The 13,841-nt window shown below is 29.8% G+C and overlaps 1 long non-coding RNA gene across 1 annotated transcript; it reads left to right on the forward strand.

Moving 5' to 3' along the window:
* Window positions 1–7,440: 7,440 nt before the first annotated feature.
* On the forward strand, window positions 7,441–13,323 carry LOC122269568 (uncharacterized). The gene is made up of 2 exons (XR_006225268.2): window positions 7,441–7,626; window positions 12,063–13,323. It is a non-coding gene; the product is annotated as an uncharacterized lncRNA (long non-coding RNA).
* The last annotated feature ends 518 nt before the right edge of the window (window positions 13,324–13,841 follow it).

Here is a 13,841-nt window from a genome sequence, read left to right on the forward strand (position 1 = left end):
TGATTCTGGTTTTCTTCTTTTTTTGTTGATTCGTTTGAAAATTTGAAATCTTTTTACAGTTCATTTATGTAAACAAGTCTGCAAAATGTTTTTAAAAATGAGATTCATGATTTCATTAATCAATCTCTCTATAATAAAAAAATCATAAACGCCACCGCTGCTGTTCTGGATGTTTAATTTAACAAGTTTTGTTTTGTAAACTAGATTATAAAAACTAGATTATAAACTTGAAATTATTAAAGTGTGTAGAAAAATGCACTGGGAGTACAATAGAATAAAAAAAATAATGAGCATTTGATAATTATTAATTGTTAAACTTGACACGCAGGCCGGGAGGCAGAGATTGCCAAAGTGATTATCAATTAGGTTTTTTCAAAGTTAAACGAGATCAATAGATTTTACTTCAAAAGTAAAGTAAAATATTTTTTTTATTATTATTGTTATCAAAACAAAAACTTCCAAACAATTGAAGATAAATAAACTTTTAGCTTTATTTTCTATAGGGTAATTCTTGAATATAGTATTTTTGAAATCGAAATAAGAGTGCTAAATTTGGAGATAAAAAAATTTGTATGCATATTTTAAATTTTCCTACATTTACTCTTAACTTATTTTGAGCCAAAAATATTGAGAAAAAAATGAAAAACGTTTAAAGAAATAAATTTACAAGTGACCATATCTCCTTAATATCAAGGTGAGATGGTCATTTTATACATCAAAGGAAAATGAGTTATTTTGGAAAATAAGTAAAAATAATCTAATTAACAAAATCTAAAGTACAGATTTAATTGATGAATTTGTTAAAATTTTTACTAACTTTTTCAAAGTTTACATATAATTGCGAGCTGATGAAGAGATTATATCTTTTTTTTTAAACTGGATTTTTATTTATTTATTTTTTGCTAAATTTTTCTTCTTCTCTTTTTTTCATTATACTGTAATTTTTTCCATGTTTTCTATACATTTTGAACTTATTTTATGAGTTCTATTTACTTGCAGCTTATGCGCAGTAAATAAAACTTATTGATTTTCTTCGTTTTTTTCTTTTCCCGTTTTATCCTTTTTGGTAAATATATATATTTATATAGTTTTCGTGGTTTTCCTCTCCATGTAACGCAAACGTGGGTTAGTTCCATCTTAAAGTCCTGCCATATGGCAAACTTCTCCCAATAATTGATCCAGGAATTCATTTGTCTTCTGGATTGGGTTCAAAATTACAAGGCTACGGAGTTGAATATTAGTAGCCGTAAACACAAAAAATTGGGTCGGCTGTTCAACGACGGTTATAAAAAAAATATAAAAAGTATTCCTCCCTAAATATAAGTCCCTTAGTTTTGTAATACGTACAAAAATTTAAAGAACTTAAATGTCAATATCATTAAGGGGAAAAAGTTTCAATGAAAAAAATATTTAATCACGACACTTATCAAAATTGAATGGCTACAATCAAGTCAGAATAATCATTTATCCTTTATTTAAAGAAGAAAAAAAAGCCTTTCATAGAAAATTGAAATAGTAATAAAGCTTTAAAGTAATTCCACGAAAAATGATTTTATAGAATTAAATTAATACCGGTAGATAAAAACAGTAGCTTTCCTCGAAAACACATAGCTTCTAAAGTAATATCTATAATACTTGGCAATTTTGATGGAGGCCAGCAATCTAAGGACCATCTCTAAATTTTTAAAATTATTGATAAAAATTTTTTTTGATTTTGTATTTTAAAATATATCGTCTGCACTAATTAATCAGCACATTTAAAAAAATCTACCTTTCAAACGATAAGAATTGATTAAAATCCTATTCAAACGTTATTCAAGATGTTTAATTTTTTATTTTGCTCTTTGAACAGTTAATGTCTAAACTTTGGTTAGTAAAGGTCATTACTAATGATCTTAGAGCCTAGAAAGGATGTTGAACGTCATAATCTCTGAAAAACGAAAACTGAAACTTAATGTTGTTTTTCTCTATCAAGATGCTAGTCAGTCCAAAAGTCAAACATTAGTTTATATAGCAAATAAAAATAGCGGTCAAATCAATGCTTTGAAAATAAAACTTTTACGCTTAAGATAAGATAAATAGTTATGATTTATTAGGAAAAGTCATTTGTGTTAAAGACATTTTTTAGTTCGGGATAACTACATATACGTCGAAGATTCCACATAAAACAGGTAATAAGATTTTTTTTAAAAAAATTTATTTTTAAATTAGTGCAAAAGTAAAGTTAGTTACTTTCGGAAATGCCATAGATTATGTTAAGGCACTGTTTAAGTACATTTCTCTTTAATTCTGTTTATAATGTGGTCAAAATCATTGAAACTCAAATGTATTAAATTAAAAATCAAATGGTGAAATGTTACATTTGTTAATAGATTTTCATGAACTATAAGCGATTCATTTTGAAGAAGAAGCGTTTTTTGTAAAACGGAAAAAGTTTGCATTTATATATTCATTACACTGTAAAATAATCTAATTACGGTATAAAATACCGGCTCTTTGGGTACACCACCGTAAAATCCATTTTACCGTAGAATCCATTTTTACTGTAAAATATCATACCGTAATTTCTACAGTAATATTTATTTTGAGTGATTAAGTGATTTTATTAGTTTTAATTATTACCGTAAGAATTACAACAGTTATTCCGGCAAAAATGGATTTTACAGTAAAAAGTACCGCCACCCTGAGTTAAGATCTTTCGCTCAAGACTTATTTTTAGACTAAAAATTTTCCATTTCGATATTATTTACTTTTTATAAGCAACAGTGGATTTAATTATTTGAATTTTTTAAGAACTAAGCAATATGAAAACTGTATACATTTCATTTCAACTATGCGTAAAAAGTGAAGATATGTCTTCAAATTTTAATAGGGAACTAGAAATATGTTCAAAATAGGGATAAGCTCTTTTTTGGGGAGATTAATAAAAATTCCAACTTTCCATGATGTTATTGTCTCAGTCCATTAAGGCGGACGGGGTGCGATTGTTCTTATTTTCCACAGTAACCCCCACAGGTATTGATTTAATATGGAAACATGGAGGACTTTGTGACTAGACAGATTTAACGTGCACCAGTCACCATTTACTACACCGGGAGTATTCGGCCTGGCTGGATTCGAACTTCTGTTTTCACAATCGTGAGTCCAGCGCCCTCCTAACCTGGCTATCACGGCCCAACTTTTTTACCAAATATCTTTATTAGATGTATTAAATATTCAGATTACTCACGCATATTTTATAAATTTTGGTGTATTTTACACATAATAATATATAAAATAAATTGTGTATGTATGTGTCTGTTTGCGTATAACAACGCGTTTCGGGCGTGAAATTATATTACCTAATCAAAAAGAAGGCAGATAACGATGCCTCAACGCATTTTCTCTGCTTAATGATAGTTTTATTCTACTGCTTATAAACGTAAATTATTTTTGTTATTTCGATGTTGATAGTTTTAAAATATCAATAACTATCTACATTTGTCCTCGTTTTTTTTTAAAATTCAAGCGAAGAGAAGGTGGGATTTATCAGCCTGTGTCATCTTTGTTTTAAAATGAAAGTTTTTTTTTTCCAGTTATTTTTGTGGACGGTGATAAATACATTTCTGTTCTTTAAAGAAATAAATATTTTAGGTGTCTTTCATCTTTTGTTTTGTTGTCTAATATTACGGTTGAGGTTGAAATGTATGTCTTTAGTTCTAGCTAAGTGTTTTTTAAAGTGTCACGAGCAACGAGTCAAAAGTGGAGCTACGCGTAGCTATTTACACTTAAAATATCGAATCTTTGAACAATGCCTCTAAGAAAATAGAGTAAATTTGGAACCAAAAAGCAATGAGTTTGTGAACGCAAAGGTTAAGAGCGAGCCACAAATGAACGAATCCAAACACGTTTTCTCTATCCTTTCAAATTTGCACATGAACCATTAATGTCATGGATTTAGAGAGTATTGATACCTAATTCAGCAAGAGCCAACATAGAACTATGAGTGGCATTAGAGAAATCTACGCAGGGAAAAGAATTCTGGCAAAATTACCGTACTCTATGTTAAAGATATTTCTGTTAAAAAAAAAACTAACAAACCATAATTCTGGTAATAAAGCAAAATGTAAGATAATTATACCATTCATTTGGTTACTTTTCCGTTCATGCGGAACCAGTTTACTGAAAATTCTGTTCTTCAAAATTATAGTTCTTATTACCATACTATAAACAAATACATTATACATTACAATTAAATAAATACATTGCACAAATACAAAACAAAAAATCTTAACCAGATAAATGGTTCTTATGCCATTATCTAAAATATGATAAATTTTCCCAATTTTAATGTTAATTTTACCGAAAACTTTACCAAAGCGTTGCAATAAAAACTACCGTGATTTTTTGCGTTCCCATATTAGAGACAGAAATTCATTAAATTTTACCATATTCTGGTAGTTTAGACCCTACTTTGTTTCTTATTTTAGGGCGAATGGGATTCTAAAGTCATAACTCTAGCATCTTTCCATCCTTAATGGATGGAAAACTAAAATTAGAAGATGATGTTAATGTGGGAGAAAACACACTACGTACGACGTTACTGTTTAGCTGGTAGTATTCGAAAGTTGTACCGTATCATTAAATCAAGTCTCGGATTTTTTTTTGCAGTGTACAATAATAATAGAACCATACTGTTATCTTAATATGATTTTGTTCTGAGTTTGTTTGATGAAACACTGATCTACGTGTTTTCTTAAAAGGTAAATGATTGACTCTCCTCTTACTTTATTTTTGCAGATAACCAAAACAGCAAGATAAATGATTATCGCGATAAGATTGGCGAGTTTTACGGTTTTGTTTTACAAACTAATAAGATTTCTTTTCACAAATGCACAATCCTGGAAATTCTTCTTCAGTACAAACAAAAAAAAATCATCACCAAGAAATCTCAACAGAAATCTGAAAGTCTTCAAGTTCAATTACGCTGCTTTGTTTTTGTCATCGATTGGCTACAACTTCGTAACGGATGATTATTTGTGGCTTCTTACATTTCCTGCGATGGGAATTTTTTCCCTTTATGACAAGCGACAAGGGATTTCTCAGTTTTTCAGCTTACTTCACGCTACATACTTTGTATTAGTAATAATTGTATTACGTGTTGCAGATTTACAACAACTGACGCTGGCAGTATTCTTGTCGGTCATTCTAATTCTTTTGCACGCTCTTCAGGGCAAGCGATTCTTGAATCACCCTCGACAAACGAGATACAATCGTAGGAATTCGAGAAATTTATGTTATATTATGCCAAGAGGTTATAGATACAGAGACGATGAATCCAAGAGTTGTGAGATTTTGATTCTTTTGATGATTTTTATCCTTTTTTGTCATATTTTTAAAACGAATCATGAGCTGCCAAAACATGATTTTTTCAATTCAACTTTAATCAATTCGACATCATATTATTGTAACAGTTCAGTGATGTGCTGTAAAAACTCATATGAGTATACAACAGTCTTTTAAATGTCAATTCGATGTCCATCAATTGTAATTGTTGTAAAAACTCGGACACATATAAGCAGTCCAACGAATCTTTAAAAAAAAAATGGATCATTTCTGATAATTATTTTACATGTTTTGAAAAGAAAATAGTTAATAAAATGTCTAAAACTGCAGATTGTATGGAGAATAATGCAAGAATTCTGTCATGTAAGAAAAACTTCTAAGTATACTTATTATTTTCTAGTGCCATTTTTTTTGAAATTGTATTGTCTATTGTTTATTTATGCGTGAAAATTGTATGTACGAGTATATGAACTTTTGTGTTGCGGTTTTTAAATAAAATGTAACCTCCTAAATCAATTTGGATGGTGCCTTTCACCTTCAATACACACATGCACTTTTTAATTTAGAACAGATTTTTGACCATCAAGGTTTTTTTTTCTTTTTTTTGTATAAAAAACAACATACAACAACCATTTCATAATTGAGTGCAAAGATTGTTCGATTCGCTTAGAAAAATTTAGAGATATCGTGAAATAATGGAAAAAGTAAAAACTTTGGAATTGGAAACCAACTTTAGGAACCAAACTTTCAACAGAGTCAGTGTAAAAGGAACTAAAATAATATCGTTCTTGCTTAGGCAGAAAATTCAGTTTCTCCCCATTTAGGCTGCCTCTTCCTTTTCGAAAAATTTAAAAAAGCGGTTAAGGCTCCCCTCGGTTTAAGCAAAACGGATTCTCATATTCAGACAGATCCAAAATTTCTAAAACAATTTTTGAGTTTGTGTTAAATTTCTTTTTTTAATTAATTTGTTTATTTAAACGTAGTAAGCTACCCAGATAAACTAAGTGCAGGGCTCGAAATGAACGGTCATCCGTTAGTCTGAGTAAACTAGAATTTTACAAGTACCACCAGAAAATTATCATCAATGGTTCCCCACACCAGCAATCAATGTAAAGGAGGAATAATATATATATATATATATAACAACAGAGATTAAATATTACCAATAANAAATATAGTATATATATATATATATTTTCTTCTTTTTTTTGAATTTTCGGATTTACGTTTTAGTTTGTGTTTTTGTTTCAAAATATCATATTTCATTATAATTGGGCGCGGTACCAGTATATGCTAGCTTTAGTAGGATACCAGCTAATGAAACAACAGTTCAGGTATTATACCGGAGTCAGTATCCTGATAGCTTGTGAAACACCAGATCCGGTATAATAGATGATTTTGTATCATACCAAAGCCAATATGATGCCGGCTGATAGAACACCGGTTCCGGTATTATACTGGCTCCTGTATCATTCTGGGACGAGTTTGGCACCGCCTTATGAAACACCGTTTCCGGTATGTGGGTCCGGCTAAATACTGGATTCAGTATCATACCAGAACCGGTGTTTCATAAGCCGGTATAATTTTTTTTGTACCAGGAATTATTTCCAATAGGGTTGCATTGCAGTTTTAATTTAAATACACTTTATATATTATTTCATTTAAAGAAAAATCTTAAAACGACATATATAAACGGTTTGTTTACTGAACCGAGACCGAACATATATGTTCGGAATATCTTTTTGTCACTGGATTTATCAGTAATTAAATCTTCTTAATGTCTATCTCGGAAAAATATTTTCTTTAGCTCTTCACTGGTTTTAAGCTGGTTGCCGAACTGCTTATTATAGGCTAGCTCACCAGTCTCTATACGGCATTCCCAGTTTATAATTTTTAATAACTTTTTAAGAAGTGTAGAATCATTTTTCAAATTTGAAAAAAGAAAGATGGTTAGTTAATGACCATCAATTTATTTTACAAAAGCGAGAAAGTGTTTCCGAAAGAAGAAGCGGAAAAAAACATTTCATAGGGCCTAGCAACAATGAGTAGAATGGTCAACTATGACGTCAGTAAATCTTATCGTTGTGGTTTGTTTATATTTGCCAACGAGGGTTTGAAATACGCTTTTTGAAATCTCTCTAGTTAGGGGAGGATTTAATGTAGTATAACTATAGAAACTGACCGATTTCAAGAAATTCCTTTTTATAATAAACAGATGATATTTTCTTAAGATTAAAAAAAATCAGAGAGGAAGAAATAAAATTTCTTCTATACTCATTTTTCAGACAGAGTTGACAACAAGTACGCTGTTTTAAACTATTTACCACTAATAATTAATGTATAAATGTAATTTGAATTATGTTTTTAGTTTATATAAAATATCTTGGTTATTTATTATATTCTATTCAACAACAGTAGTTAGTATTATTTTAAGTGGCAATATCCATAAAATAATATTTTGTAGTTGTATACATTCAATCGATCTCAAGAAAAAAGGCGATTAATAGTAAAAAAAAATATGTTTTCTTATATTCATTTTATGAAACATTGTTTCACAAAAAACTATAAACATTTTTAACCTTGAATGTGTAATTGATAATTGTTGAAATTAAAAGTTATTATTCTATAAACCGTGAAAGCTCTTATAACAAATAGATTTTTCTGTCTAGATTCAATAATAACAACAAAGAAAAATTAAACATATATTTAGATTTATCTGTAATTATGAAATATAAATGGTATTATATTACGGTTATGAAATGATCAAAATACCCTATGATGTTCATTACAATTTAAAAATAAGAGTTCATGCTTATAATGTTCATCATATTTATCACAAGTGTTCAAGATAGAGCCGCGATGGCTTAGGGGATAGACCGTTCGCCTTCCAATGAGGTGAACCGGGTTCAAATCCCAGTTTCCAGCAGGTTCGAATCACAGCAATGGCTGGTCGATACGAATTCCGCATCACGCTTGCACCGACCACAGTGCTGACGTGAAATATCCTCAGTGTTAGACAGATCAAGGATTAGAGTCCCCTTGCCGTTGGGCTAACCATGAGAGGTTCTCATGGTCTTCTCCATGTAAGGCAAATGCAGGTTAGTTCCATCAAAAAGTCATCCACGACGGCAAATTTCTCCCAATACCTGATCCAGGAGTTCCCTTGTCTTCTGGATCGAGTTCAAAATTACAAGGCTATGTAGCTTCACATTAGTAGTCGTAAACCCGAAAATTGGGTCGGCTGTTCAGCACCAGTTATAAAATAAAACAAAGTGTTCAAAATTTCTATCGCATCGGCGTTTAAACATTGATCTCAGAATTGATACACTTGAATTCCAATAATCCAAGTCAATTAGACCAACCACAATGATTGAATAAATGGCTGAACTGGATGAAAAATCGTTATTTCCCTTAAAGAGGACGTCCACTGTAACTAACCTATTAAAGACTGCAAAACAAATAGTTTCTATTTTTACATATTTTCATACTGTATTATATGTTTCGATTTTTACGTACTTTCATACTGTATTGCACCGCGAAATTATGTTTCAAGTTGATAAATTTTGCACAATCGGTTAATAAACTAATACTACTTTTATTTGTTATGTTACTAAGTAATTAAAAATTCTAAAAATATCTTACAGCGTGTTTCTGTAGTTAAGTTAAATAATTTAGAATCATACAAATGCTGATTAAATTTTTAAAAAGATGTTTTTAAAAAATTACATAGAATAGTACTGTTAACACATTATAAGACCACTTGTCTAAATCAAGGAAAATATTAAAATTATAATAATATTGAATCTTCATTTTTCTTCTGAATCTTCAATGAAAAAGAGTCTGTTTTTCATTGAAATGATTACGTGGGTAATTTCAATTTCAATGATATTGCGCACCATTCTTTTACGATGGCTACCTCTAGCTTGGAAACTATTTATTATTCTCATAACATTTTGTGATAAATATGCTCCTCGAAGTACTTTTAGGGTGCTTATTTCTGGGCCTCGACAAAACATTAACTTTTTTTTTTTAACACCGTTCTTCAGTGGATGCATAGGAAGGAGGATAAATGAACATAACTACATACATTTGAACAAAAAAATATTCAATAATTATCTTTACATAGGTAAAGATTTTTTTATTCAAACTGATGGAATACCACTAGAATATAATTTTTCATCCCTCTTAGCTTTCTTATGTTTGCACTATTATGAAAAAAATACTCTTAATATTAAATGTGTTTTTAGATTTATGGATGACTATTAATTATCTTTAACTTTCAAGACTATACTATTTTATTAAATAATATTTACCCCGAGGAATTAGTCTTGCTTCGTAATTATCATGATAATATTAATTTCAACTTTTCGGATTTGAGTATTTTAAAAGAAGAAAATATCTGTTTTGTTGATTAATACTATAAAAAAATTATTTTAATTTTAATATAAATAAACTAATGACTTGGAATACTGATGCTTCTAAAAACAGCTATTTAAATACCATTTTTAATCAAATGAATAGAATTAAAAGAATATGTAGTAATGTTTATTTATCCATAAAACAAATAGACAAAATCTTTAAAAATTTGATAAAAAACACTAGATACCCAACTAAAGTAATTAAATTCTATATAAAATCTTTGAGCTAACTGTACATTATTTATAATTAAGTGTACTAAAAACTTCTTTGTTAACTTACATAATTTTTACCATGTGCAAATCCATTTAGGTCGAATCCGTGGCTTCAAATATGTGCAAAACAGACAATTCCTGTTTCTTTCTTTCCCTCTTTCTAAAATAAAAGTTGATTTTCTAAAATCTTTAAAATTGTATAATTAAATATAAACCTTATTATTTATAAACTTCCTTAAATTATCCAGTATAATATTACCTTGTATACATCCATTTTCGGGCACATCCTTGGTAACTAACAAATCAAACGCGCTTCACTACTGCAGTAAGAATGCGCTATAAAACAAAACTCTCTATTTACTCTTTTATCTCAATTTGTGATTCTATTTTCATATTTTGTAATCGGGCAATCTTATAACGAACATATTTTAAGAAAATAATTTAAAATAATTAGAGCAATTAAAAACAGTACTTCCAGTGGAAAAACGCACTAAGCAGCTGAAAATCAAAAAGGAATTGAAACAAAAGAAACAATGAAAAATCAAAACTATAAAAAAATACGACAACCGAAGCTCACGTCTTCAGGGGGTACCAGCTTCGGGTGAAGTGAATGCTAAATGAATGCAGGGAACGAAGTGAATGCAAAACCTTTTCTATCGAGAGAGCACGACAAATGTCTAAATTGCTCTCTCTCTCTTTCTCTCTCTCTCTCTCTGTACCCCGAAGGTTTTGCCAAAGTCCAGGAAGAGAATACAATACAAAATATTAAATAGATGAAGCAAATACAAAAGTATAAAATCAAGACTAATACATAAGAATAAAGCGCACAAAAATTTACTTGAAACATAAATTCCATAACGAAATTACTAATGAAATTACGATTGACTGCCAAACCACTGGTTATGAGATTTACGTTTCAAGTAAGTTTTTGTGAGCTTTATTCTTATGTATTAGTCTTGATTTTATACTTTTGTATTTGCTTCATCTATTTAATATTTTGTATTAAATAGATGAAGCAAGATGTCAGCTTCGGTTGTCGTATTTTTTCATAATTTTATATTTTTATTTTTCCTTGTTTCTTTTGAAAATATTTTAAATCATTCTTGAAAAATTTCCCGTTCATGTAAGTTCATTTGAATTTGTTTTCTGCCTTATAGATTTCGTTTTATGTTTCGTTCTGTTTTTTCTTTACATTTTATTGTCTGTTTTTTACGTGTTATTTATTACTTAATGTGCTCTATTCTATTTTGTTTCAAAAAAAGTTTTTTTGAGTGCTCATCACACAATTGTATTGATATATTTTACTTCGGCTATATTGATACAATATTAGAAAGCACTCCTTTTTGTGGATATAATCGTGTGAGCTGATGGAGCGATTATATCTTTTTTTCCCGGTTTTTATTCAAATAATTTTCTTCGACTTTTTTTAAAATTATTTTCCACGTTTTCTCTTCATTTTGAACCAAATTTATGAACAAATTTTTCTTACGTCAGCAACTTCTGGAGTGAAATTTGAAAGCAAACCTTAAACATTTGGTTATTCTGACGACAAAAACGGAGTTAAAGTCCTAAGCAGAGGGGATGGCTCCCCTCTGCTTAGGATCATTTGGTCACCCTCCCGCTTACTGACTGCAACCAGTGATGCTTGATTTTGGTGTTTTAGTGGGTCTTTACGATCAGTCCACTGCGGGACAAAATAGTAGAAAGAACAGATAGTGGTAGAGCTCACCTTACCTCCGCACCAAGCTCCCCTAACGCCCAATGATGATCTGACAAAATCTGATCAGACATGGAGTCTTTAGCATGGGAATCGTCTAGAGAATTTTTTTAAACAACCTTTGAGCACAAGAAAAAGAAGAATACTTTTTTCATTATGTTAGGGAGCTCTTCGTTGCATTGTGTGCTACATTAATTCTTAGAAAACAATGAACAGAATTCTTAGAACGTTATATTCTTAGAATACATTAAAAAAATCACATAGATAAATTATATTTCTTTATAAATAAATAACTTTTTGAAAGTAATTCATCTAATAAATATTTTAGTGAGAAGGAGTATTGTGGTTATTTAAAAGAGACTTGTAATATTATTTATATTTCATTTCAGGACTAAGAGAGCATTTGTTTTTCATTCTCAGTGTTTATTCAAGTTTGGCATACTTGTCTGAGAATAAATCTACCTAGATTAACATTTTGTGTATCCTATCATCTTACCAGAACTCATCTGAGAAAATGATCAGGCCTTGGGGTGTATTCTTTAATTGGAGACAATTTCAAACTCGATGTTGGAATGACGATGACGGACATATAAGTCAAAATTTCAGATATTTTCGTGACAATTATTTCATTGTACTCTTCACTGTATTTGTATTTTTTTGTTTCGTCGAAAAAGATTATACTAAGATACGATACATAGCTGGATACTTGCTTTTTACATTCTATATTGTCTATAATAAGGGGATTACTAGCATCGCTAATACATGGTTTACAGTGGCAACTATCTTATTCTTAATAGCGATTTACCCAGTTTCGAAAGTTAAATTGTCGTTTAGTTTATGGATGATTGCTTTAAAAAGTTTAATTTACTCAGGAATTTTTGCTTGGGTTCATTCCTGTGTGTATTTATACCGTTTTTCTCAAAGAGACAACAGAAATTTGCACCCACAAAGTTGACAAAATAATGTATATGTGTATCATCGGCAAAACAGATAAGTGTGCTGCCTAATACTTTTAATTTTGTCTCTCTTATAAGTAACATACTACAGTTTTCGTTCCCCTGTCTGTGTTATGATTTTGCTGTAATGGCTGTAGTATAATTTTTCTTGTTTTATTTATATAGCAGTACCTCAAGTCTTAATTTTGAAATACCTGGTCGTACAACGAAGTCGTACAACAAATGGAAAACTAGTAAAAGAGTATTGCCATAAAATTTTTCGTTTTATTTAAAAATAGAGAGAAAGAAATTGAAAAATTTATAAAAACTTGAAACGCAATCGAAAATGAATTAAGCTAAAATAACGTAAAACGGCATAAAAAAGCACATGAACAGACAGCACTAGAATCATTCCAGGCCAAAAGCACAGCTATCATCTGCCCTAATGCAGAACCATTAAGTAACGAAACACTGAATCAATCTTTAAGTGGAAATAGCATCTGTTATAAACTTCATAGGCCTTTCTACATATAAACATGTTCTTTTACAGACATCACAAGCTTTTTTTATAAAGAAACATGTACTGTTACAGGTTTCACAGACTTTTTGACAGATAAATATGTTCTACTGTTACAATTTTCACAGGCTTTCTTACAGATAAACATGTTTTGTTCAGTATTTTTTACAAGAAATAAAGATGCATTATTGCAGAAAAGTTTTCTTTTTTTGACTTGAATTTAAAAAAAATCAGGCTAATACTTTTTGATTTATGACCATGTAGAATAGTATTCACAGCAATTTAAAATGATTAAACATCTTACTTTATTCTGAACGTCAAAGGAAGATTCTTATCCAGAAAAAAGTATATTTTGTGTCTGATCTCTTCCTTAATTCATAGTTTCTATTCAATTATTAGCATGTATCTAAAACTAATGTAAAATAGGAGGCAACTCTTAATTTCTTCAAAGTTGATTTTCAACATGTTTTTATACCACATAAACAGTCTATAGAGGCTACACGCTGAAAAAAAAATTCCATTGTACAAGAGAACTGAGGATTTCCACTTTTTAACCTTCTTTTTCTTGTAAATTTGAGAGTATCCTTTTGTGTTTTATTCTGGTTTTTTGTTATTGCTGTTCTCCATGTATTATTACGTTTTATGTATTTCGTCATCTCATATTTTGTACAAATGTTACCGCTCAAGAGCGGAATTAAGAGTTGTGCAGATCAACT

The sequence above is a fragment of the Parasteatoda tepidariorum genome, chromosome 4 (assembly GCF_043381705.1).
Source record: "Parasteatoda tepidariorum isolate YZ-2023 chromosome 4, CAS_Ptep_4.0, whole genome shotgun sequence".
NCBI classification, from domain to species: domain Eukaryota; kingdom Metazoa; phylum Arthropoda; class Arachnida; order Araneae; family Theridiidae; genus Parasteatoda; species Parasteatoda tepidariorum.